The sequence below is a fragment of the Salmo salar genome, chromosome 08, assembly GCF_965601325.2.
Source record: "Salmo salar chromosome 08, fSalSal1, whole genome shotgun sequence".
In the NCBI taxonomy this organism is placed as follows: Eukaryota; Metazoa; Chordata; class Actinopteri; order Salmoniformes; family Salmonidae; genus Salmo; species Salmo salar.
In genome coordinates this window covers 2,261,883-2,282,619 of record NC_138298.1, presented here as the reverse complement: position 1 = coordinate 2,282,619, position 20,737 = coordinate 2,261,883, and the positions used below count along the sequence as shown (strand labels likewise).

The window sequence follows — 20,737 nt, the reverse complement described above, 5'->3', positions numbered from 1 at the left end:
ATAGTGCAGGGGCACACCCTCGTGGACAAAATGCTTACAGCACCTGGTATTCCCAGGCGGTCTCCCATCCAAGTACTAACCAGGCCCGACCCTGCTTAGCTTCCGAGATCAGACGAGATCGGGCGTACCCAGGCTGGTATGGCCGTAAGCGAGAAACAATCTCTTGCTACAACATATATAGTCAAAGTGAGTGTGATAAACAGACATTGCATTTTCACCAATTAGATAAGCAGCTTGAACTTTGTGTCACTGAAAAAGTAGAAGAAATTACAAACACTGTTCCCATCACTTTTTAGCACAGGTAGTTGGATAAAATACAAACTTTATTTCCTTTCATCATTTGAACAGGGCAAAGGAGCACAAAGCACACACAAGCTGCATTCAGCAACAATATTCTTGTTTGTCTTATAAATACAAGGCAGATGCTAATTGAAAACACAAGGAAATTTGATTCTATTAAAAAGGCAGGAAGCTGCATTTAGTCAATTCATCATTAAATGCTTACTACAAGGCAGTGTTGCTGATGAAATAGTGCAGGGGCACACCCTCGTGGACAAAATGCTTACAGCACCTGGTATTCCCAGGCGGTCTCCCATCCAAGTACTAACCAGGCCCGACCCTGCTTAGCTTCCGAGATCAGACGAGATCGGGCGTACCCAGGCTGGTATGGCCGTAAGCGAGAAACAATCTCTTGCTACAACATATATAGTCAAAGTGAGTCTGATAAAACAGACATTTAGTCAATTCATCATTAAATGCTTACTACAAGGCAGTGTTGCTGATGAAATAGTGCAGGGGCACACCCTCGTGGACAAAATGCTTACAGCACCTGGTATTCCCAGGCGGTCTCCCATCCAAGTACTAACCAGGCCCGACCCTGCTTAGCTTCCGAGATCAGACGAGATCGGGCGTACCCAGGCTGGTATGGCCGTAAGCGAGAAACAATCTCTTGCTACAACATATATAGTCAAAGTGAGTCTGATAAAACAGACATTTAGTCAATTCATCATTAAATGCTTAATACAAGGCAGTGTTGCTGATGAAATAGTGCAAGAGCACACCCTCGTGGACAAAATGCTTACAGCACCTGGTATTCCCAGGCGGTCTCCCATCCAAGTACTAACCAGGCCCGACCCTGCTTAGCTTCCGAGATCAGACGAGATCGGGCGTACCCAGGCTGGTATGGCCGTAAGCGAGAAACAATCTCTTGCTACAACATATATAGTCAAAGTGAGTGTGATAAACAGACATTGCATTTTCACCAATTAGATAAGCAGCTTGAACTTTGTGTCACTGAAAAAGTAGAAGAAATTACAAACACTGTTCCCATCACTTTTTAGCACAGGTAGTTGGATAAAATACAAACTTTATTTCCTTTCATCATTTGAACAGGGCAAAGGAGCACAAAGCACACACAAGCTGCATTCAGCAACAATATTCTTGTTTGTCTTATAAATACAAGGCAGATGCTAATTGAAAACACAAGGAAATTTGATCCTATTAAAAAGGCAGGAAGCTGCATTTAGTCAATTCATCATTAAATGCTTACTACAAGGCAGTGTTGCTGATGAAATAGTGCAGGGGCACACCCTCGTGGACAAAATGCTTACAGCACCTGGTATTCCCAGGCGGTCTCCCATCCAAGTACTAACCAGGCCCGACCCTGCTTAGCTTCCGAGATCAGACGAGATCGGGCGTACCCAGGCTGGTATGGCCGTAAGCGAGAAACAATCTCTTGCTACAACATATATAGTCAAAGTGAGTGTGATAAACAGACATTGCATTTTCACCAATTAGATAAGCAGCTTGAACTTTGTGTCACTGAAAAAGTAGAAGAAATTACAAACACTGTTCCCATCACTTTTTAGCACAGGTAGTTGGATAAAATACAAACTTTATTTCCTTTCATCATTTGAACAGGGCAAAGGAGCACAAAGCACACACAAGCTGCATTCAGCAACAATATTCTTGTTTGTCTTATAAATACAAGGCAGATGCTAATTGAAAACACAAGGAAATTTGATTCTATTAAAAAGGCAGGAAGCTGCATTTAGTCAATTCATCATTAAATGCTTACTACAAGGCAGTGTTGCTGATGAAATAGTGCAGGGGCACACCCTCGTGGACAAAATGCTTACAGCACCTGGTATTCCCAGGCGGTCTCCCATCCAAGTACTAACCAGGCCCGACCCTGCTTAGCTTCCGAGATCAGACGAGATCGGGCGTACCCAGGCTGGTATGGCCGTAAGCGAGAAACAATCTCTTGCTACAACATATATAGTCAAAGTGAGTCTGATAAAACAGACATTTAGTCAATTCATCATTAAATGCTTAATACAAGGCAGTGTTGCTGATGAAATAGTGCAAGAGCACACCCTCGTGGACAAAATGCTTACAGCACCTGGTATTCCCAGGCGGTCTCCCATCCAAGTACTAACCAGGCCCGACCCTGCTTAGCTTCCGAGATCAGACGAGATCGGGCGTACCCAGGCTGGTATGGCCGTAAGCGAGAAACAATCTCTTGCTACAACATATATAGTCAAAGTGAGTGTGATAAACAGACATTGCATTTTCACCAATTAGATAAGCAGCTTGAACTTTGTGTCACTGAAAAAGTAGAAGAAATTACAAACACTGTTCCCATCACTTTTTAGCACAGGTAGTTGGATAAAATACAAACTTTATTTCCTTTCATCATTTGAACAGGGCAAAGGAGCACAAAGCACACACAAGCTGCATTCAGCAACAATATTCTTGTTTGTCTTATAAATACAAGGCAGATGCTAATTGAAAACACAAGGAAATTTGATCCTATTAAAAAGGCAGGAAGCTGCATTTAGTCAATTCATCATTAAATGCTTACTACAAGGCAGTGTTGCTGATGAAATAGTGCAGGGGCACACCCTCGTGGACAAAATGCTTACAGCACCTGGTATTCCCAGGCGGTCTCCCATCCAAGTACTAACCAGGCCCGACCCTGCTTAGCTTCCGAGATCAGACGAGATCGGGCGTACCCAGGCTGGTATGGCCGTAAGCGAGAAAAAATCTCTTGCTACAACATATATAGTCAAAGTGAGTGTGATAAACAGACATTGCATTTTCACCAATTAGATAAGCAGCTTGAACTTTGTGTCACTGAAAAAGTAGAAGAAATTACAAACACTGTTCCCATCACTTTTTAGCACAGGTAGTTGGATAAAATACAAACTTTATTTCCTTTCATCATTTGAACAGGGCAAAGGAGCACAAAGCACACACAAGCTGCATTCAGCAACAATATTCTTGTTTGTCTTATAAATACAAGGCAGATGCTAATTGAAAACACAAGGAAATTTGATCCTATTAAAAAGGCAGGAAGCTGCATTTAGTCAATTCATCATTAAATGCTTACTACAAGGCAGTGTTGCTGATGAAATAGTGCAGGGGCACACCCTCGTGGACAAAATGCTTACAGCACCTGGTATTCCCAGGCGGTCTCCCATCCAAGTACTAACCAGGCCCGACCCTGCTTAGCTTCCGAGATCAGACGAGATCGGGCGTACCCAGGCTGGTATGGCCGTAAGCGAGAAACAATCTCTTGCTACAACATATATAGTCAAAGTGAGTGTGATAAACAGACATTGCATTTTCACCAATTAGATAAGCAGCTTGAACTTTGTGTCACTGAAAAAGTAGAAGAAATTACAAACACTGTTCCCATCACTTTTTAGCACAGGTAGTTGGATAAAATACAAACTTTATTTCCTTTCATCATTTGAACAGGGCAAAGGAGCACAAAGCACACACAAGCTGCATTCAGCAACAATATTCTTGTTTGTCTTATAAATACAAGGCAGATGCTAATTGAAAACACAAGGAAATTTGATCCTATTAAAAAGGCAGGAAGCTGCATTTAGTCAATTCATCATTAAATGCTTACTACAAGGCAGTGTTGCTGATGAAATAGTGCAGGGGCACACCCTCGTGGACAAAATGCTTACAGCACCTGGTATTCCCAGGCGGTCTCCCATCCAAGTACTAACCAGGCCCGACCCTGCTTAGCTTCCGAGATCAGACGAGATCGGGCGTACCCAGGCTGGTATGGCCGTAAGCGAGAAACAATCTCTTGCTACAACATATATAGTCAAAGTGAGTCTGATAAAACAGACATTTAGTCAATTCATCATTAAATGCTTAATACAAGGCAGTGTTGCTGATGAAATAGTGCAAGAGCACACCCTCGTGGACAAAATGCTTACAGCACCTGGTATTCCCAGGCGGTCTCCCATCCAAGTACTAACCAGGCCCGACCCTGCTTAGCTTCCGAGATCAGACGAGATCGGGCGTACCCAGGCTGGTATGGCCGTAAGCGAGAAACAATCTCTTGCTACAACATATATAGTCAAAGTGAGTGTGATAAACAGACATTGCATTTTCACCAATTAGATAAGCAGCTTGAACTTTGTGTCACTGAAAAAGTAGAAGAAATTACAAACACTGTTCCCATCACTTTTTAGCACAGGTAGTTGGATAAAATACAAACTTTATTTCCTTTCATCATTTGAACAGGGCAAAGGAGCACAAAGCACACACAAGCTGCATTCAGCAACAATATTCTTGTTTGTCTTATAAATACAAGGCAGATGCTAATTGAAAACACAAGGAAATTTGATCCTATTAAAAAGGCAGGAAGCTGCATTTAGTCAATTCATCATTAAATGCTTACTACAAGGCAGTGTTGCTGATGAAATAGTGCAGGGGCACACCCTCGTGGACAAAATGCTTACAGCACCTGGTATTCCCAGGCGGTCTCCCATCCAAGTACTAACCAGGCCCGACCCTGCTTAGCTTCCGAGATCAGACGAGATCGGGCGTACCCAGGCTGGTATGGCCGTAAGCGAGAAACAATCTCTTGCTACAACATATATAGTCAAAGTGAGTCTGATAAAACAGACATTTAGTCAATTCATCATTAAATGCTTAATACAAGGCAGTGTTGCTGATGAAATAGTGCAAGAGCACACCCTCGTGGACAAAATGCTTACAGCACCTGGTATTCCCAGGCGGTCTCCCATCCAAGTACTAACCAGGCCCGACCCTGCTTAGCTTCCGAGATCAGACGAGATCGGGCGTACCCAGGCTGGTATGGCCGTAAGCGAGAAACAATCTCTTGCTACAACATATATAGTCAAAGTGAGTGTGATAAACAGACATTGCATTTTCACCAATTAGATAAGCAGCTTGAACTTTGTGTCACTGAAAAAGTAGAAGAAATTACAAACACTGTTCCCATCACTTTTTAGCACAGGTAGTTGGATAAAATACAAACTTTATTTCCTTTCATCATTTGAACAGGGCAAAGGAGCACAAAGCACACACAAGCTGCATTCAGCAACAATATTCTTGTTTGTCTTATAAATACAAGGCAGATGCTAATTGAAAACACAAGGAAATTTGATCCTATTAAAAAGGCAGGAAGCTGCATTTAGTCAATTCATCATTAAATGCTTACTACAAGGCAGTGTTGCTGATGAAATAGTGCAGGGGCACACCCTCGTGGACAAAATGCTTACAGCACCTGGTATTCCCAGGCGGTCTCCCATCCAAGTACTAACCAGGCCCGACCCTGCTTAGCTTCCGAGATCAGACGAGATCGGGCGTACCCAGGCTGGTATGGCCGTAAGCGAGAAACAATCTCTTGCTACAACATATATAGTCAAAGTGAGTCTGATAAAACAGACATTTAGTCAATTCATCATTAAATGCTTAATACAAGGCAGTGTTGCTGATGAAATAGTGCAAGAGCACACCCTCGTGGACAAAATGCTTACAGCACCTGGTATTCCCAGGCGGTCTCCCATCCAAGTACTAACCAGGCCCGACCCTGCTTAGCTTCCGAGATCAGACGAGATCGGGCGTACCCAGGCTGGTATGGCCGTAAGCGAGAAACAATCTCTTGCTACAACATATATAGTCAAAGTGAGTCTGATAAAACAGACATTTAGTCAATTCATCATTAAATGCTTAATACAAGGCAGTGTTGCTGATGAAATAGTGCAAGAGCACACCCTCGTGGACAAAATGCTTACAGCACCTGGTATTCCCAGGCGGTCTCCCATCCAAGTACTAACCAGGCCCGACCCTGCTTAGCTTCCGAGATCAGACGAGATCGGGCGTACCCAGGCTGGTATGGCCGTAAGCGAGAAACAATCTCTTGCTACAACATATATAGTCAAAGTGAGTGTGATAAACAGACATTGCATTTTCACCAATTAGATAAGCAGCTTGAACTTTGTGTCACTGAAAAAGTAGAAGAAATTACAAACACTGTTCCCATCACTTTTTAGCACAGGTAGTTGGATAAAATACAAACTTTATTTCCTTTCATCATTTGAACAGGGCAAAGGAGCACAAAGCACACACAAGCTGCATTCAGCAACAATATTCTTGTTTGTCTTATAAATACAAGGCAGATGCTAATTGAAAACACAAGGAAATTTGATCCTATTAAAAAGGCAGGAAGCTGCATTTAGTCAATTCATCATTAAATGCTTACTACAAGGCAGTGTTGCTGATGAAATAGTGCAGGGGCACACCCTCGTGGACAAAATGCTTACAGCACCTGGTATTCCCAGGCGGTCTCCCATCCAAGTACTAACCAGGCCCGACCCTGCTTAGCTTCCGAGATCAGACGAGATCGGGCGTACCCAGGCTGGTATGGCCGTAAGCGAGAAACAATCTCTTGCTACAACATATATAGTCAAAGTGAGTCTGATAAAACAGACATTTAGTCAATTCATCATTAAATGCTTAATACAAGGCAGTGTTGCTGATGAAATAGTGCAAGAGCACACCCTCGTGGACAAAATGCTTACAGCACCTGGTATTCCCAGGCGGTCTCCCATCCAAGTACTAACCAGGCCCGACCCTGCTTAGCTTCCGAGATCAGACGAGATCGGGCGTACCCAGGCTGGTATGGCCGTAAGCGAGAAACAATCTCTTGCTACAACATATATAGTCAAAGTGAGTGTGATAAACAGACATTGCATTTTCACCAATTAGATAAGCAGCTTGAACTTTGTGTCACTGAAAAAGTAGAAGAAATTACAAACACTGTTCCCATCACTTTTTAGCACAGGTAGTTGGATAAAATACAAACTTTATTTCCTTTCATCATTTGAACAGGGCAAAGGAGCACAAAGCACACACAAGCTGCATTCAGCAACAATATTCTTGTTTGTCTTATAAATACAAGGCAGATGCTAATTGAAAACACAAGGAAATTTGATCCTATTAAAAAGGCAGGAAGCTGCATTTAGTCAATTCATCATTAAATGCTTACTACAAGGCAGTGTTGCTGATGAAATAGTGCAGGGGCACACCCTCGTGGACAAAATGCTTACAGCACCTGGTATTCCCAGGCGGTCTCCCATCCAAGTACTAACCAGGCCCGACCCTGCTTAGCTTCCGAGATCAGACGAGATCGGGCGTACCCAGGCTGGTATGGCCGTAAGCGAGAAACAATCTCTTGCTACAACATATATAGTCAAAGTGAGTCTGATAAAACAGACATTTAGTCAATTCATCATTAAATGCTTAATACAAGGCAGTGTTGCTGATGAAATAGTGCAAGAGCACACCCTCGTGGACAAAATGCTTACAGCACCTGGTATTCCCAGGCGGTCTCCCATCCAAGTACTAACCAGGCCCGACCCTGCTTAGCTTCCGAGATCAGACGAGATCGGGCGTACCCAGGCTGGTATGGCCGTAAGCGAGAAACAATCTCTTGCTACAACATATATAGTCAAAGTGAGTCTGATAAAACAGACATTTAGTCAATTCATCATTAAATGCTTAATACAAGGCAGTGTTGCTGATGAAATAGTGCAAGAGCACACCCTCGTGGACAAAATGCTTACAGCACCTGGTATTCCCAGGCGGTCTCCCATCCAAGTACTAACCAGGCCCGACCCTGCTTAGCTTCCGAGATCAGACGAGATCGGGCGTACCCAGGCTGGTATGGGCGTAAGCGAGAAACAATCTCTTGCTACAACATATATAGTCAAAGTGAGTGTGATAAACAGACATTGCATTTTCACCAATTAGATAAGCAGCTTGAACTTTGTGTCACTGAAAAAGTAGAAGAAATTACAAACACTGTTCCCATCACTTTTTAGCACAGGTAGTTGGATAAAATACAAACTTTATTTCCTTTCATCATTTGAACAGGGCAAAGGAGCACAAAGCACACACAAGCTGCATTCAGCAACAATATTCTTGTTTGTCTTATAAATACAAGGCAGATGCTAATTGAAAACACAAGGAAATTTGATCCTATTAAAAAGGCAGGAAGCTGCATTTAGTCAATTCATCATTAAATGCTTACTACAAGGCAGTGTTGCTGATGAAATAGTGCAGGGGCACACCCTCGTGGACAAAATGCTTACAGCACCTGGTATTCCCAGGCGGTCTCCCATCCAAGTACTAACCAGGCCCGACCCTGCTTAGCTTCCGAGATCAGACGAGATCGGGCGTACCCAGGCTGGTATGGCCGTAAGCGAGAAACAATCTCTTGCTACAACATATATAGTCAAAGTGAGTGTGATAAACAGACATTGCATTTTCACCAATTAGATAAGCAGCTTGAACTTTGTGTCACTGAAAAAGTAGAAGAAATTACAAACACTGTTCCCATCACTTTTTAGCACAGGTAGTTGGATAAAATACAAACTTTATTTCCTTTCATCATTTGAACAGGGCAAAGGAGCACAAAGCACACACAAGCTGCATTCAGCAACAATATTCTTGTTTGTCTTATAAATACAAGGCAGATGCTAATTGAAAACACAAGGAAATTTGATCCTATTAAAAAGGCAGGAAGCTGCATTTAGTCAATTCATCATTAAATGCTTACTACAAGGCAGTGTTGCTGATGAAATAGTGCAGGGGCACACCCTCGTGGACAAAATGCTTACAGCACCTGGTATTCCCAGGCGGTCTCCCATCCAAGTACTAACCAGGCCCGACCCTGCTTAGCTTCCGAGATCAGACGAGATCGGGCGTACCCAGGCTGGTATGGCCGTAAGCGAGAAACAATCTCTTGCTACAACATATATAGTCAAAGTGAGTCTGATAAAACAGACATTTAGTCAATTCATCATTAAATGCTTAATACAAGGCAGTGTTGCTGATGAAATAGTGCAAGAGCACACCCTCGTGGACAAAATGCTTACAGCACCTGGTATTCCCAGGCGGTCTCCCATCCAAGTACTAACCAGGCCCGACCCTGCTTAGCTTCCGAGATCAGACGAGATCGGGCGTACCCAGGCTGGTATGGCCGTAAGCGAGAAACAATCTCTTGCTACAACATATATAGTCAAAGTGAGTCTGATAAAACAGACATTTAGTCAATTCATCATTAAATGCTTAATACAAGGCAGTGTTGCTGATGAAATAGTGCAAGAGCACACCCTCGTGGACAAAATGCTTACAGCACCTGGTATTCCCAGGCGGTCTCCCATCCAAGTACTAACCAGGCCCGACCCTGCTTAGCTTCCGAGATCAGACGAGATCGGGCGTACCCAGGCTGGTATGGGCGTAAGCGAGAAACAATCTCTTGCTACAACATATATAGTCAAAGTGAGTGTGATAAACAGACATTGCATTTTCACCAATTAGATAAGCAGCTTGAACTTTGTGTCACTGAAAAAGTAGAAGAAATTACAAACACTGTTCCCATCACTTTTTAGCACAGGTAGTTGGATAAAATACAAACTTTATTTCCTTTCATCATTTGAACAGGGCAAAGGAGCACAAAGCACACACAAGCTGCATTCAGCAACAATATTCTTGTTTGTCTTATAAATACAAGGCAGATGCTAATTGAAAACACAAGGAAATTTGATCCTATTAAAAAGGCAGGAAGCTGCATTTAGTCAATTCATCATTAAATGCTTACTACAAGGCAGTGTTGCTGATGAAATAGTGCAGGGGCACACCCTCGTGGACAAAATGCTTACAGCACCTGGTATTCCCAGGCGGTCTCCCATCCAAGTACTAACCAGGCCCGACCCTGCTTAGCTTCCGAGATCAGACGAGATCGGGCGTACCCAGGCTGGTATGGCCGTAAGCGAGAAACAATCTCTTGCTACAACATATATAGTCAAAGTGAGTCTGATAAAACAGACATTTAGTCAATTCATCATTAAATGCTTAATACAAGGCAGTGTTGCTGATGAAATAGTGCAAGAGCACACCCTCGTGGACAAAATGCTTACAGCACCTGGTATTCCCAGGCGGTCTCCCATCCAAGTACTAACCAGGCCCGACCCTGCTTAGCTTCCGAGATCAGACGAGATCGGGCGTACCCAGGCTGGTATGGGCGTAAGCGAGAAACAATCTCTTGCTACAACATATATAGTCAAAGTGAGTGTGATAAACAGACATTGCATTTTCACCAATTAGATAAGCAGCTTGAACTTTGTGTCACTGAAAAAGTAGAAGAAATTACAAACACTGTTCCCATCACTTTTTAGCACAGGTAGTTGGATAAAATACAAACTTTATTTCCTTTCATCATTTGAACAGGGCAAAGGAGCACAAAGCACACACAAGCTGCATTCAGCAACAATATTCTTGTTTGTCTTATAAATACAAGGCAGATGCTAATTGAAAACACAAGGAAATTTGATCCTATTAAAAAGGCAGGAAGCTGCATTTAGTCAATTCATCATTAAATGCTTACTACAAGGCAGTGTTGCTGATGAAATAGTGCAGGGGCACACCCTCGTGGACAAAATGCTTACAGCACCTGGTATTCCCAGGCGGTCTCCCATCCAAGTACTAACCAGGCCCGACCCTGCTTAGCTTCCGAGATCAGACGAGATCGGGCGTACCCAGGCTGGTATGGCCGTAAGCGAGAAACAATCTCTTGCTACAACATATATAGTCAAAGTGAGTCTGATAAAACAGACATTTAGTCAATTCATCATTAAATGCTTAATACAAGGCAGTGTTGCTGATGAAATAGTGCAAGAGCACACCCTCGTGGACAAAATGCTTACAGCACCTGGTATTCCCAGGCGGTCTCCCATCCAAGTACTAACCAGGCCCGACCCTGCTTAGCTTCCGAGATCAGACGAGATCGGGCGTACCCAGGCTGGTATGGGCGTAAGCGAGAAACAATCTCTTGCTACAACATATATAGTCAAAGTGAGTGTGATAAACAGACATTGCATTTTCACCAATTAGATAAGCAGCTTGAACTTTGTGTCACTGAAAAAGTAGAAGAAATTACAAACACTGTTCCCATCACTTTTTAGCACAGGTAGTTGGATAAAATACAAACTTTATTTCCTTTCATCATTTGAACAGGGCAAAGGAGCACAAAGCACACACAAGCTGCATTCAGCAACAATATTCTTGTTTGTCTTATAAATACAAGGCAGATGCTAATTGAAAACACAAGGAAATTTGATCCTATTAAAAAGGCAGGAAGCTGCATTTAGTCAATTCATCATTAAATGCTTACTACAAGGCAGTGTTGCTGATGAAATAGTGCAGGGGCACACCCTCGTGGACAAAATGCTTACAGCACCTGGTATTCCCAGGCGGTCTCCCATCCAAGTACTAACCAGGCCCGACCCTGCTTAGCTTCCGAGATCAGACGAGATCGGGCGTACCCAGGCTGGTATGGCCGTAAGCGAGAAACAATCTCTTGCTACAACATATATAGTCAAAGTGAGTGTGATAAACAGACATTGCATTTTCACCAATTAGATAAGCAGCTTGAACTTTGTGTCACTGAAAAAGTAGAAGAAATTACAAACACTGTTCCCATCACTTTTTAGCACAGGTAGTTGGATAAAATACAAACTTTATTTCCTTTCATCATTTGAACAGGGCAAAGGAGCACAAAGCACACACAAGCTGCATTCAGCAACAATATTCTTGTTTGTCTTATAAATACAAGGCAGATGCTAATTGAAAACACAAGGAAATTTGATCCTATTAAAAAGGCAGGAAGCTGCATTTAGTCAATTCATCATTAAATGCTTACTACAAGGCAGTGTTGCTGATGAAATAGTGCAGGGGCACACCCTCGTGGACAAAATGCTTACAGCACCTGGTATTCCCAGGCGGTCTCCCATCCAAGTACTAACCAGGCCCGACCCTGCTTAGCTTCCGAGATCAGACGAGATCGGGCGTACCCAGGCTGGTATGGCCGTAAGCGAGAAACAATCTCTTGCTACAACATATATAGTCAAAGTGAGTTTGATAAAACAGACATTTAGTCAATTCATCATTAAATGCTTAATACAAGGCAGTGTTGCTGATGAAATAGTGCAAGAGCACACCCTCGTGGACAAAATGCTTACAGCACCTGGTATTCCCAGGCGGTCTCCCATCCAAGTACTAACCAGGACCGACCCTGCTTAGCTTCCGAGATCAGACGAGATCGGGCGTACCCAGGCTGGTATGGCCGTAAGCGAGAAACAATCTCTTGCTACAACATATATAGTCAAAGTGAGTGTGATAAACAGACATTGCATTTTCACCAATTAGATAAGCAGCTTGAACTTTGTGTCACTGAAAAAGTAGAAGAAATTACAAACACTGTTCCCATCACTTTTTAGCACAGGTAGTTGGATAAAATACAAACTTTATTTCCTTTCATCATTTGTACAGGGCAAAGGAGCACAAAGCACACATAAGCTGCATTCAGCAACAATATTCTTGTTTGTCTTATAAATACAAGGCAGATGCTAATTGAAAACACAAGGAAATTTGATCCTATTAAAAAGGCAGGAAGCTGCATTTAGTCAATTCATCATTAAATGCTTACTACAAGGCAGTGTTTTTTTTTATTTTTATTTTTTTTTTATTTATTTTTTTTTTAAACCTTTATTTAACCAGGAAAGGCTCATTGAGATTTAAATTCTCTTTTTCAAGAGCGTCCTGGCCAAGATAGGCAGCGCCAAGTCATTACAAAAATTAGACAAACAACATGAAAAACTACAAGTAATCTAGTAAAAACCATAAAATTAACAAAGAATATAACAAAATCAAAAACAGCAAATTAAAAACATTGACAGGTCAGGGAATCAGTCTCAAGATCATTCATCAGTGATTTAAAAATACCAATCGGGACAAGTTCTTCCAGTTTAAAAGTCTTTTGTAAGGCATTCCAAGACGATGGCGCAGAGTACATAAAAGCCCTTTTACCAAATTCAGTTCGGACATTTGGAACAGTTAGCAAGATAAAGTCCCTCGAACGAAGAGAGTACCCACCACATTTCTGAACAATAAAAATGCCCAAATAAAAAGGTAGTAAACCCAAAATGGCTTTGTAAATAAAAGTATACCAGTGACTGAGCCTACGAGTGACTAGAGAAGGCCAGCCAACCCTGGTATACAAAGTGCAGTGGTGCGTAAGGGTTTTGCAATTTAAAATAAATCTCAAAGTGCCATGGTAAAGGGTGTCAATTGATCTCAAACACTGAGCGGAAGCATTTATATATAAAATAAAATATTGCTGATGAAATAGTGCAGGGGCACTATATGCTTACAGCACCTGGTATTCCCAGGCGGTCTCCCATCCAAGTACTAACCAGGCCCGACCCTGCTTAGCTTCCGAGATCAGACGAGATCGGGCGTACCCAGGCTGGTATGGCCGTAAGCGAGAAACAATCTCTTGCTACAACATATATAGTCAAAGTGAGTTTGATAAAACAGACATTTAGTCAATTCATCATTAAATGCTTAATACAAGGCAGTGTTGCTGATGAAATAGTGCAAGAGCACACCCTCGTGGACAAAATGCTTACAGCACCTGGTATTCCCAGGCGGTCTCCCATCCAAGTACTAACCAGGACCGACCCTGCTTAGCTTCCGAGATCAGACGAGATCGGGCGTACCCAGGCTGGTATGGCCGTAAGCGAGAAACAATCTCTTGCTACAACATATATAGTCAAAGTGAGTGTGATAAACAGACATTGCATTTTCACCAATTAGATAAGCAGCTTGAACTTTGTGTCACTGAAAAAGTAGAAGAAATTACAAACACTGTTCCCATCACTTTTTAGCACAGGTAGTTGGATAAAATACAAACTTTATTTCCTTTCATCATTTGTACAGGGCAAAGGAGCACAAAGCACACACAAGCTGCATTCAGCAACAATATTCTTGTTTGTCTTATAAATACAAGGCAGATGCTAATTGAAAACACAAGGAAATTTGATCCTATTAAAAAGGCAGGAAGCTGCATTTAGTCAATTCATCATTAAATGCTTACTACAAGGCAGTGTTGCTGATGAAATAGTGCAGGGGCACACCCTCGTGGACAAAATGCTTACAGCACCTAGTATTCCCAGGCGGTCTCCCATCCAAGTACTAACCAGGCCCGACCCTGCTTAGCATCCGAGATCAGACGAGATCGGGCGTACCCAGGCTGGTATGGCCGTAAGCGAGAAACAATCTCTTGCTACAACATATATAGTCAAAGTGAGTCTGATAAAACAGACATTTAGTCAATTCATCATTAAATGCTTAATACAAGGCAGTGTTGCTGATGAAATAGTGCAGGGGCACACCCTCGTGGACAAAATGCTTACAGCACCTAGTATTCCCAGGCGGTCTCCCATCCAAGTACTAACCAGGCCCGACCCTGCTTAGCTTCCGAGATCAGACGAGATCGGGCGTACCCAGGCTGGTATGGCCGTAAGCGAGAAACAATCTCTTGCTACAACATATATAGTCAAAGTGAGTGTGATAAACAGACATTGCATTTTCACCAATTAGATAAGCAGCTTGAACTTTGTGTCACTGAAAAAGTAGAAGAAATTACAAACACTGTTCCCATCACTTTTTAGCACAGGTAGTTGGATAAAATACAAACTTTATTTCCTTTCATCATTTGAACAGGGCAAAGGAGCACAAAGCACACACAAGCTGCATTCAGCAACAATATTCTTGTTTGTCTTATAAATACAAGGCAGATGCTAATTGAAAACACAAGGAAATTTGATCCTATTAAAAAGGCAGGAAGCTGCATTTAGTCAATTCATCATTAAATGCTTACTACAAGGCAGTGTTGCTGATGAAATAGTGCAGGGGCACACCCTCGTGGACAAAATGCTTACAGCACCTGGTATTCCCAGGCGGTCTCCCATCCAAGTACTAACCAGGCCCGACCCTGCTTAGCTTCCGAGATCAGACGAGATCGGGCGTACCCAGGCTGGTATGGCCGTAAGCGAGAAACAATCTCTTGCTACAACATATATAGTCAAAGTGAGTGTGATAAACAGACATTGCATTTTCACCAATTAGATAAGCAGCTTGAACTTTGTGTCACTGAAAAAGTAGAAGAAATTACAAACACTGTTCCCATCACTTTTTAGCACAGGTAGTTGGATAAAATACAAACTTTATTTCCTTTCATCATTTGAACAGGGCAAAGGAGCACAAAGCACACACAAGCTGCATTCAGCAACAATATTCTTGTTTGTCTTATAAATACAAGGCAGATGCTAATTGAAAACACAAGGAAATTTGATCCTATTAAAAAGGCAGGAAGCTGCATTTAGTCAATTCATCATTAAATGCTTACTACAAGGCAGTGTTTTTTTTTGTTTTTTTTTTTTTTTTATTATTTTTTTTTTTAAACCTTTATTTAACCAGGAAAGGCTCATTGAGATTTAAAATCTCTTTTTCAAGAGCGTCCTGGCCAAGATAGGCAGCGCCAAGTCATTACAAAAATTAGACAAACAACATGAAAAACTACAAGTAATCTAGTAAAAACCATAAAATTAACAAAGAATATAACAAAATCAAAAACAGCAAATTAAAAACATTGACAGGTCAGGGAATCAGTCTCAAGATCATTCATCAGTGATTTAAAAATACCAATCGGGACAAGTTCTTCCAGTTTAAAAGTATTTTGTAAGGCATTCCAAGACGATGGCGCAGAGTACATAAAAGCCCTTTTACCAAATTCAGTTCGGACATTTGGAACAGTTAGCAAGATAAAGTCCCTCGAATGAAGAGAGTACCCACCACATTTCTGAACAATAAAAATGCCCAAATAAAAAGGTAGTAAACCCAAAATGGCTTTGTAAATAAAAGTATACCAGTGACTGAGCCTACGAGTGACTAGAGAAGGCCAGCCAACCCTGGTATACAAAGTGCAGTGGTGCGTAAGGGTTTTGCAATTTAAAATAAATCTCAAAGTGCCATGGTAAAGGGTGTCAATTGATCTCAAACACTGAGCGGAAGCATTTATATATAAAATAAAATATTGCTGATGAAATAGTGCAGGGGCACTATATGCTTACAGCACCTGGTATTCCCAGGCGGTCTCCCATCCAAGTACTAACCAGGCCCGACCCTGCTTAGCTTCCGAGATCAGACGAGATCGGGCGTACCCAGGCTGATATGGCCGTAAGCGAGAATCAATCTCTTGCTACAACATATATAGTCAAAGTGAGTCTGATAAAACAGACATTTAGTCAATTCATCATTAAATGCTTACTACAAGGCAGTGTTGCTGATGAAATAGTGCAAGAGCACACCCTCGTGGACAAAATGCTTACAGCACCTGGTATTCCCAGGCGGCCTCCCATCCAAGTACTAACCAGGCCCGACCCTGCTTAGCTTCCTAGATCAGACGAGATCGGGCGTACCCAGGCTGGTATGGCCGTAAGCGAGAAACAATCTCTTGCTACAACATATATAGTCAAAGTGAGTGTGATAAACAGACATTGCATTTTCACCAATTAGATAAGCAGCTTGAACTTTGTGTCACTGAAAAAGTAGAAGAAATTACAAACACTGTTCCCATCACTTTTTAGCACAGGTAGTTGGATAAAATACAAACTTTATTTCCTTTCATCATTTGAACAGGGCAAAGGAGCATAAAGCACACACAAGCTGCATTCAGCAACAATATTCTTGTTTGTCTTATAAATACAAGGCAGATGCTAATTGAAAACACAAGGAAATTTGATCCTATTAAAAAGGCAGGAAGCTGCATTTTGTCAATTCATCATTAAATGCTTACTACAAGGCAGTGTTGCTGATGAAATAGTGCAAGAGCACACCCTCGTGGACAAAATGCTTACAGCACCTGGTATTCCCAGGCGGTCTCCCATCCAAGTACTAACCAGGCCCGACCCTGCTTAGCTTCCGAGATCAGACGAGATCGGGCGTACCCAGGCTGATATGGCCGTAAGCGAGAATCAATCTCTTGCTACAACATATATAGTCAAAGTGAGTCTGATAAAACAGACATTTAGTCAATTCATCATTAAATGCTTACTACAAGGCAGTGTTGCTGATGAAATAGTGCAAGAGCACACCCTCGTGGACAAAATGCTTACAGCACCTGGTATTCCCAGGCGGTCTCCCATCCAAGTACTAACCAGGCCCGACCCTGCTTAGCTTCCGAGATCAGACGAGATCGGGCGTACCCAGGCTGATATGGCCGTAAGCGAGAATCAATCTCTTGCTACAACATATATAGTCAAAGTGAGTCTGATAAAACAGACATTTAGTCAATTCATCATTAAATGCTTACTACAAGGCAGTGTTGCTGATGAAATAGTGCAAGAGCACACCCTCGTGGACAAAATGCTTACAGCACCTGGTATTCCCAGGCGGTCTCCCATCCAAGTACTAACCAGGCCCGACCCTGCTTAGCTTCCGAGATCAGACGAGATCGGGCGTACCCAGGCTGGTATGGCCGTAAGCGAGAAACAATCTCTTGCTACAACATATATAGTCAAAGTGAGTGTGATAAACAGACATTGCATTTTCACCAATTAGATAAGCAGCTTGAACTTTGTGTCACTGAAAAAGTAGAAGAAATTACAAACACTGTTCCCATCACTTTTTAGCACAGGTAGTTGGATAAAATACAAACTTTATTTCCTTTCATCATTTGAACAGGGCAAAGGAGCACAAAGCACACACAAGCTGCATTCAGCAACAATATTCTTGTTTGTCTTATAAATACAAGGCAGATGCTAATTGAAAACACAAGGAAATTTGATCCTATTAAAAAGGCAGGAAGCTGCATTTAGTCAATTCATCATTAAATGCTTACTACAAGGCAGTGTTGCTGATGAAATAGTGCAGGGGCACACCCTCGTGGACAAAATGCTTACAGCACCTGGTATTCCCAGGCGGTCTCCCATCCAAGTACTAACCAGGCCCGACCCTGCTTAGCTTCCGAGATCAGACGAGATCGGGCGTACCCAGGCTGGTATGGCCGTAAGCGAGAAACAATCTCTTGCTACAACATATATAGTCAAAGTGAGTCTGATAAAACAGACATTTAGTCAATTCATCATTAAATGCTTAATACAAGGCAGTGTTGCTGATGAAATAGTGCAAGAGCACACCCTCGTGGACAAAATGCTTACAGCACCTGGTATTCCCAGGCGGTCTCCCATCCAAGTACTAACCAGGCCCGACCCTGCTTAGCTTCCGAGATCAGACGAGATCGGGCGTACCCAGGCTGGTATGGCCGTAAGCGAGAAACAATCTCTTGCTACAACATATATAGTCAAAGTGAGTGTGATAAACAGACATTGCATTTTCACCAATTAGATAAGCAGCTTGAACTTTGTGTCACTGAAAAAGTAGAAGAAATTACAAACACTGTTCCCATCACTTTTTAGCACAGGTAGTTGGATAAAATACAAACTTTATTTCCTTTCATCATTTGAACAGGGCAAAGGAGCACAAAGCACACACAAGCTGCATTCAGCAACAATATTCTTGTTTGTCTTATAAATACAAGGCAGATGCTAATTGAAAACACAAGGAAATTTGATCCTATTAAAAAGGCAGGAAGCTGCATTTAGTCAATTCATCATTAAATGCTTACTACAAGGCAGTGTTGCTGATGAAATAGTGCAGGGGCACACCCTCGTGGACAAAATGCTTACAGCACCTGGTATTCCCAGGCGGTCTCCCATCCAAGTACTAACCAGGCCCGACCCTGCTTAGCTTCCGAGATCAGACGAGATCGGGCGTACCCAGGCTGGTATGGCCGTAAGCGAGAAACAATCTCTTGCTACAACATATATAGTCAAAGTGAGTCTGATAAAACAGACATTTAGTCAATTCATCATTAAATGCTTAATACAAGGCAGTGTTGCTGATGAAATAGTGCAAGAGCACACCCTCGTGGACAAAATGCTTACAGCACCTGGTATTCCCAGGCGGTCTCCCATCCAAGTACTAACCAGGCCCGACCCTGCTTAGCTTCCGAGATCAGACGAGATCGGGCGTACCCAGGCTGGTATGGCCGTAAGCGAGAAACAATCTCTTGCTACAACATATATAGTCAAAGTGAGTGTGATAAACAGACATTGCATTTTCACCAATTAGATAAGCAGCTTGAACTTTGTGTCACTGAAAAAGTAGAAGAAATTACAAACACTGTTCCCATCACTTTTTAGCACAGGTAGTTGGATAAAATACAAACTTTATTTCCTTTCATCATTTGAACAGGGCAAAGGAGCACAAAGCACACACAAGCTGCATTCAGCAACAATATTCTTGTTTGTCTTATAAATACAAGGCAGATGCTAATTGAAAACACAAGGAAATTTGATCCTATTAAAAAGGCAGGAAGCTGCATTTAGTCAATTCATCATTAAATGCTTACTACAAGGCAGTGTTGCTGATGAAATAGTGCAGGGGCACACCCTCGTGGACAAAATGCTTACAGCACCTGGTATTCCCAGGCGGTCTCCCATCCAAGTACTAACCAGGCCCGACCCTGCTTAGCTTCCGAGATCAGACGAGATCGGGCGTACCCAGGCTGGTATGGCCGTAAGCGAGAAACAATCTCTTGCTACAACATATATAGTCAAAGTGAGTCTGATAAAACAGACATTTAGTCAATTCATCATTAAATGCTTAATACAAGGCAGTGTTGCTGATGAAATAGTGCAAGAGCACACCCTCGTGGACAAAATGCTTACAGCACCTGGTATTCCCAGGCGGTCTCCCATCCAAGTACTAACCAGGCCCGACCCTGCCTAGCTTCCGAGATCAGACGAGATCGGGCGTACCCAGGCTGGTATGGCCGTAAGCGAGGAACAATCTCTTGCTACAACATATATAGTCAAAGTGAGTGTGATAAACAGACATTGCATTTTCACCAATTAGATAAGCAGCTTGAACTTTGTGTCACTGAAAAAGTAGAAGAAATTACAAACACTGTTCCCATCACTTTTTAGCACAGGTAGTTGGATAAAATACAAACTTTATTTCCTTTCATCATTTGAACAGGGCAAAGGAGCACAAAGCACACACAAGCTGCATTCAGCAACAATATTCTTGTTTGTCTTATAAATACAAGGCAGATGCTAATTGAAAACACAAGGAAATTTGATCCTATTAAAAAGGCAGGAAGCTGCATTTAGTCAATTCATCATTAAATGCTTACTACAAGGCAGTGTTGCTGATGAAATAGTGCAGGGGCACACCCTCGTGGACAAAATGCTTACAGCACCTGGTATTCCCAGGCGGTCTCCCATCCAAGTACTAACCAGGCCCGACCCTGCCTAGCTTCCGAGATCAGACGAGATCGGGCGTACCCAGGCTGGTATGGCCGTAAGCGAGAAACAATCTCTTGCTACAACATATATAGTCAAAGTGAGTCTGATAAAACAGACATTTAGTCAATTCATCATTAAATGCTTAATACAAGGCAGTGTTGCTGATGAAATAGTGCAAGAGCACACCC

The 20,737-nt window shown here is 42.3% G+C and overlaps 49 non-coding genes across 49 annotated transcripts; all 49 read right to left on the bottom strand.

Annotated features, from left to right (window-relative positions):
- Positions 1-31: 31 nt before the first annotated feature.
- LOC145855287 (5S ribosomal RNA) lies at positions 32-150 on the bottom strand. The gene has a single exon (XR_014376174.1). It is a non-coding gene; the product is annotated as a 5S ribosomal RNA (ribosomal RNA).
- A 409-nt stretch (positions 151-559) lies between these two features.
- LOC145855286 (5S ribosomal RNA) lies at positions 560-678 on the bottom strand. The gene has a single exon (XR_014376173.1). It is a non-coding gene; the product is annotated as a 5S ribosomal RNA (ribosomal RNA).
- Positions 679-817: 139 nt separating this feature from the next.
- On the bottom strand, positions 818-936 carry LOC145855285 (5S ribosomal RNA). Its single transcript, XR_014376172.1, has one exon. It is a non-coding gene; the product is annotated as a 5S ribosomal RNA (ribosomal RNA).
- A 139-nt stretch (positions 937-1,075) lies between these two features.
- LOC145855284 (5S ribosomal RNA) lies at positions 1,076-1,194 on the bottom strand. The gene has a single exon (XR_014376171.1). It is a non-coding gene; the product is annotated as a 5S ribosomal RNA (ribosomal RNA).
- A 409-nt stretch (positions 1,195-1,603) lies between these two features.
- LOC145855282 (5S ribosomal RNA) lies at positions 1,604-1,722 on the bottom strand. The gene has a single exon (XR_014376169.1). It is a non-coding gene; the product is annotated as a 5S ribosomal RNA (ribosomal RNA).
- Positions 1,723-2,131: 409 nt separating this feature from the next.
- Positions 2,132-2,250, bottom strand: LOC145855281 (5S ribosomal RNA). Its single transcript, XR_014376168.1, has one exon. It is a non-coding gene; the product is annotated as a 5S ribosomal RNA (ribosomal RNA).
- A 139-nt stretch (positions 2,251-2,389) lies between these two features.
- Positions 2,390-2,508, bottom strand: LOC145855280 (5S ribosomal RNA). Its single transcript, XR_014376167.1, has one exon. It is a non-coding gene; the product is annotated as a 5S ribosomal RNA (ribosomal RNA).
- A 409-nt stretch (positions 2,509-2,917) lies between these two features.
- On the bottom strand, positions 2,918-3,036 carry LOC145855279 (5S ribosomal RNA). The gene has a single exon (XR_014376166.1). It is a non-coding gene; the product is annotated as a 5S ribosomal RNA (ribosomal RNA).
- Positions 3,037-3,445: 409 nt separating this feature from the next.
- LOC145855278 (5S ribosomal RNA) lies at positions 3,446-3,564 on the bottom strand. The gene has a single exon (XR_014376165.1). It is a non-coding gene; the product is annotated as a 5S ribosomal RNA (ribosomal RNA).
- Positions 3,565-3,973: 409 nt separating this feature from the next.
- LOC145855276 (5S ribosomal RNA) lies at positions 3,974-4,092 on the bottom strand. The gene has a single exon (XR_014376163.1). It is a non-coding gene; the product is annotated as a 5S ribosomal RNA (ribosomal RNA).
- Positions 4,093-4,231: 139 nt separating this feature from the next.
- Positions 4,232-4,350, bottom strand: LOC145855275 (5S ribosomal RNA). Its single transcript, XR_014376162.1, has one exon. It is a non-coding gene; the product is annotated as a 5S ribosomal RNA (ribosomal RNA).
- Positions 4,351-4,759: 409 nt separating this feature from the next.
- Positions 4,760-4,878, bottom strand: LOC145855274 (5S ribosomal RNA). Its single transcript, XR_014376161.1, has one exon. It is a non-coding gene; the product is annotated as a 5S ribosomal RNA (ribosomal RNA).
- Positions 4,879-5,017: 139 nt separating this feature from the next.
- Positions 5,018-5,136, bottom strand: LOC145855273 (5S ribosomal RNA). The gene has a single exon (XR_014376160.1). It is a non-coding gene; the product is annotated as a 5S ribosomal RNA (ribosomal RNA).
- Positions 5,137-5,545: 409 nt separating this feature from the next.
- On the bottom strand, positions 5,546-5,664 carry LOC145855272 (5S ribosomal RNA). The gene has a single exon (XR_014376159.1). It is a non-coding gene; the product is annotated as a 5S ribosomal RNA (ribosomal RNA).
- A 139-nt stretch (positions 5,665-5,803) lies between these two features.
- LOC145855271 (5S ribosomal RNA) lies at positions 5,804-5,922 on the bottom strand. The gene has a single exon (XR_014376158.1). It is a non-coding gene; the product is annotated as a 5S ribosomal RNA (ribosomal RNA).
- A 139-nt stretch (positions 5,923-6,061) lies between these two features.
- LOC145855270 (5S ribosomal RNA) lies at positions 6,062-6,180 on the bottom strand. Its single transcript, XR_014376157.1, has one exon. It is a non-coding gene; the product is annotated as a 5S ribosomal RNA (ribosomal RNA).
- Positions 6,181-6,589: 409 nt separating this feature from the next.
- Positions 6,590-6,708, bottom strand: LOC145855269 (5S ribosomal RNA). The gene has a single exon (XR_014376156.1). It is a non-coding gene; the product is annotated as a 5S ribosomal RNA (ribosomal RNA).
- Positions 6,709-6,847: 139 nt separating this feature from the next.
- On the bottom strand, positions 6,848-6,966 carry LOC145855268 (5S ribosomal RNA). Its single transcript, XR_014376155.1, has one exon. It is a non-coding gene; the product is annotated as a 5S ribosomal RNA (ribosomal RNA).
- Positions 6,967-7,375: 409 nt separating this feature from the next.
- On the bottom strand, positions 7,376-7,494 carry LOC145855267 (5S ribosomal RNA). Its single transcript, XR_014376154.1, has one exon. It is a non-coding gene; the product is annotated as a 5S ribosomal RNA (ribosomal RNA).
- Positions 7,495-7,633: 139 nt separating this feature from the next.
- On the bottom strand, positions 7,634-7,752 carry LOC145855265 (5S ribosomal RNA). Its single transcript, XR_014376152.1, has one exon. It is a non-coding gene; the product is annotated as a 5S ribosomal RNA (ribosomal RNA).
- A 139-nt stretch (positions 7,753-7,891) lies between these two features.
- Positions 7,892-8,010, bottom strand: LOC145885794 (5S ribosomal RNA). Its single transcript, XR_014397378.1, has one exon. It is a non-coding gene; the product is annotated as a 5S ribosomal RNA (ribosomal RNA).
- A 409-nt stretch (positions 8,011-8,419) lies between these two features.
- Positions 8,420-8,538, bottom strand: LOC145855264 (5S ribosomal RNA). Its single transcript, XR_014376151.1, has one exon. It is a non-coding gene; the product is annotated as a 5S ribosomal RNA (ribosomal RNA).
- A 409-nt stretch (positions 8,539-8,947) lies between these two features.
- On the bottom strand, positions 8,948-9,066 carry LOC145855263 (5S ribosomal RNA). The gene has a single exon (XR_014376150.1). It is a non-coding gene; the product is annotated as a 5S ribosomal RNA (ribosomal RNA).
- A 139-nt stretch (positions 9,067-9,205) lies between these two features.
- Positions 9,206-9,324, bottom strand: LOC145855262 (5S ribosomal RNA). Its single transcript, XR_014376149.1, has one exon. It is a non-coding gene; the product is annotated as a 5S ribosomal RNA (ribosomal RNA).
- Positions 9,325-9,463: 139 nt separating this feature from the next.
- Positions 9,464-9,582, bottom strand: LOC145885793 (5S ribosomal RNA). The gene has a single exon (XR_014397377.1). It is a non-coding gene; the product is annotated as a 5S ribosomal RNA (ribosomal RNA).
- Positions 9,583-9,991: 409 nt separating this feature from the next.
- Positions 9,992-10,110, bottom strand: LOC145855261 (5S ribosomal RNA). The gene has a single exon (XR_014376148.1). It is a non-coding gene; the product is annotated as a 5S ribosomal RNA (ribosomal RNA).
- Positions 10,111-10,249: 139 nt separating this feature from the next.
- LOC145885792 (5S ribosomal RNA) lies at positions 10,250-10,368 on the bottom strand. Its single transcript, XR_014397376.1, has one exon. It is a non-coding gene; the product is annotated as a 5S ribosomal RNA (ribosomal RNA).
- Positions 10,369-10,777: 409 nt separating this feature from the next.
- On the bottom strand, positions 10,778-10,896 carry LOC145855260 (5S ribosomal RNA). The gene has a single exon (XR_014376147.1). It is a non-coding gene; the product is annotated as a 5S ribosomal RNA (ribosomal RNA).
- A 139-nt stretch (positions 10,897-11,035) lies between these two features.
- Positions 11,036-11,154, bottom strand: LOC145885791 (5S ribosomal RNA). The gene has a single exon (XR_014397375.1). It is a non-coding gene; the product is annotated as a 5S ribosomal RNA (ribosomal RNA).
- A 409-nt stretch (positions 11,155-11,563) lies between these two features.
- LOC145855259 (5S ribosomal RNA) lies at positions 11,564-11,682 on the bottom strand. The gene has a single exon (XR_014376146.1). It is a non-coding gene; the product is annotated as a 5S ribosomal RNA (ribosomal RNA).
- A 409-nt stretch (positions 11,683-12,091) lies between these two features.
- Positions 12,092-12,210, bottom strand: LOC145855258 (5S ribosomal RNA). The gene has a single exon (XR_014376145.1). It is a non-coding gene; the product is annotated as a 5S ribosomal RNA (ribosomal RNA).
- A 139-nt stretch (positions 12,211-12,349) lies between these two features.
- On the bottom strand, positions 12,350-12,468 carry LOC145884849 (5S ribosomal RNA). The gene has a single exon (XR_014396429.1). It is a non-coding gene; the product is annotated as a 5S ribosomal RNA (ribosomal RNA).
- A 1,072-nt stretch (positions 12,469-13,540) lies between these two features.
- Positions 13,541-13,659, bottom strand: LOC145855257 (5S ribosomal RNA). The gene has a single exon (XR_014376144.1). It is a non-coding gene; the product is annotated as a 5S ribosomal RNA (ribosomal RNA).
- A 139-nt stretch (positions 13,660-13,798) lies between these two features.
- On the bottom strand, positions 13,799-13,917 carry LOC145884848 (5S ribosomal RNA). Its single transcript, XR_014396428.1, has one exon. It is a non-coding gene; the product is annotated as a 5S ribosomal RNA (ribosomal RNA).
- Positions 13,918-14,326: 409 nt separating this feature from the next.
- Positions 14,327-14,445, bottom strand: LOC145887080 (5S ribosomal RNA). Its single transcript, XR_014398667.1, has one exon. It is a non-coding gene; the product is annotated as a 5S ribosomal RNA (ribosomal RNA).
- A 139-nt stretch (positions 14,446-14,584) lies between these two features.
- LOC145884027 (5S ribosomal RNA) lies at positions 14,585-14,703 on the bottom strand. Its single transcript, XR_014395606.1, has one exon. It is a non-coding gene; the product is annotated as a 5S ribosomal RNA (ribosomal RNA).
- Positions 14,704-15,112: 409 nt separating this feature from the next.
- LOC145855256 (5S ribosomal RNA) lies at positions 15,113-15,231 on the bottom strand. The gene has a single exon (XR_014376143.1). It is a non-coding gene; the product is annotated as a 5S ribosomal RNA (ribosomal RNA).
- A 1,072-nt stretch (positions 15,232-16,303) lies between these two features.
- LOC145883168 (5S ribosomal RNA) lies at positions 16,304-16,422 on the bottom strand. Its single transcript, XR_014394741.1, has one exon. It is a non-coding gene; the product is annotated as a 5S ribosomal RNA (ribosomal RNA).
- Positions 16,423-16,561: 139 nt separating this feature from the next.
- On the bottom strand, positions 16,562-16,680 carry LOC145851385 (5S ribosomal RNA). The gene has a single exon (XR_014373236.1). It is a non-coding gene; the product is annotated as a 5S ribosomal RNA (ribosomal RNA).
- A 409-nt stretch (positions 16,681-17,089) lies between these two features.
- Positions 17,090-17,208, bottom strand: LOC145883167 (5S ribosomal RNA). Its single transcript, XR_014394740.1, has one exon. It is a non-coding gene; the product is annotated as a 5S ribosomal RNA (ribosomal RNA).
- A 139-nt stretch (positions 17,209-17,347) lies between these two features.
- Positions 17,348-17,466, bottom strand: LOC145883166 (5S ribosomal RNA). The gene has a single exon (XR_014394739.1). It is a non-coding gene; the product is annotated as a 5S ribosomal RNA (ribosomal RNA).
- A 139-nt stretch (positions 17,467-17,605) lies between these two features.
- Positions 17,606-17,724, bottom strand: LOC145855254 (5S ribosomal RNA). The gene has a single exon (XR_014376141.1). It is a non-coding gene; the product is annotated as a 5S ribosomal RNA (ribosomal RNA).
- Positions 17,725-18,133: 409 nt separating this feature from the next.
- Positions 18,134-18,252, bottom strand: LOC145855253 (5S ribosomal RNA). Its single transcript, XR_014376140.1, has one exon. It is a non-coding gene; the product is annotated as a 5S ribosomal RNA (ribosomal RNA).
- A 139-nt stretch (positions 18,253-18,391) lies between these two features.
- LOC145855252 (5S ribosomal RNA) lies at positions 18,392-18,510 on the bottom strand. The gene has a single exon (XR_014376139.1). It is a non-coding gene; the product is annotated as a 5S ribosomal RNA (ribosomal RNA).
- A 409-nt stretch (positions 18,511-18,919) lies between these two features.
- LOC145855251 (5S ribosomal RNA) lies at positions 18,920-19,038 on the bottom strand. The gene has a single exon (XR_014376138.1). It is a non-coding gene; the product is annotated as a 5S ribosomal RNA (ribosomal RNA).
- A 139-nt stretch (positions 19,039-19,177) lies between these two features.
- Positions 19,178-19,296, bottom strand: LOC145855250 (5S ribosomal RNA). Its single transcript, XR_014376137.1, has one exon. It is a non-coding gene; the product is annotated as a 5S ribosomal RNA (ribosomal RNA).
- Positions 19,297-19,705: 409 nt separating this feature from the next.
- On the bottom strand, positions 19,706-19,824 carry LOC145855249 (5S ribosomal RNA). The gene has a single exon (XR_014376136.1). It is a non-coding gene; the product is annotated as a 5S ribosomal RNA (ribosomal RNA).
- A 139-nt stretch (positions 19,825-19,963) lies between these two features.
- Positions 19,964-20,082, bottom strand: LOC145885771 (5S ribosomal RNA). Its single transcript, XR_014397355.1, has one exon. It is a non-coding gene; the product is annotated as a 5S ribosomal RNA (ribosomal RNA).
- A 409-nt stretch (positions 20,083-20,491) lies between these two features.
- Positions 20,492-20,610, bottom strand: LOC145885770 (5S ribosomal RNA). The gene has a single exon (XR_014397354.1). It is a non-coding gene; the product is annotated as a 5S ribosomal RNA (ribosomal RNA).
- Between the last annotated feature and the right edge of the window lie 127 nt (positions 20,611-20,737).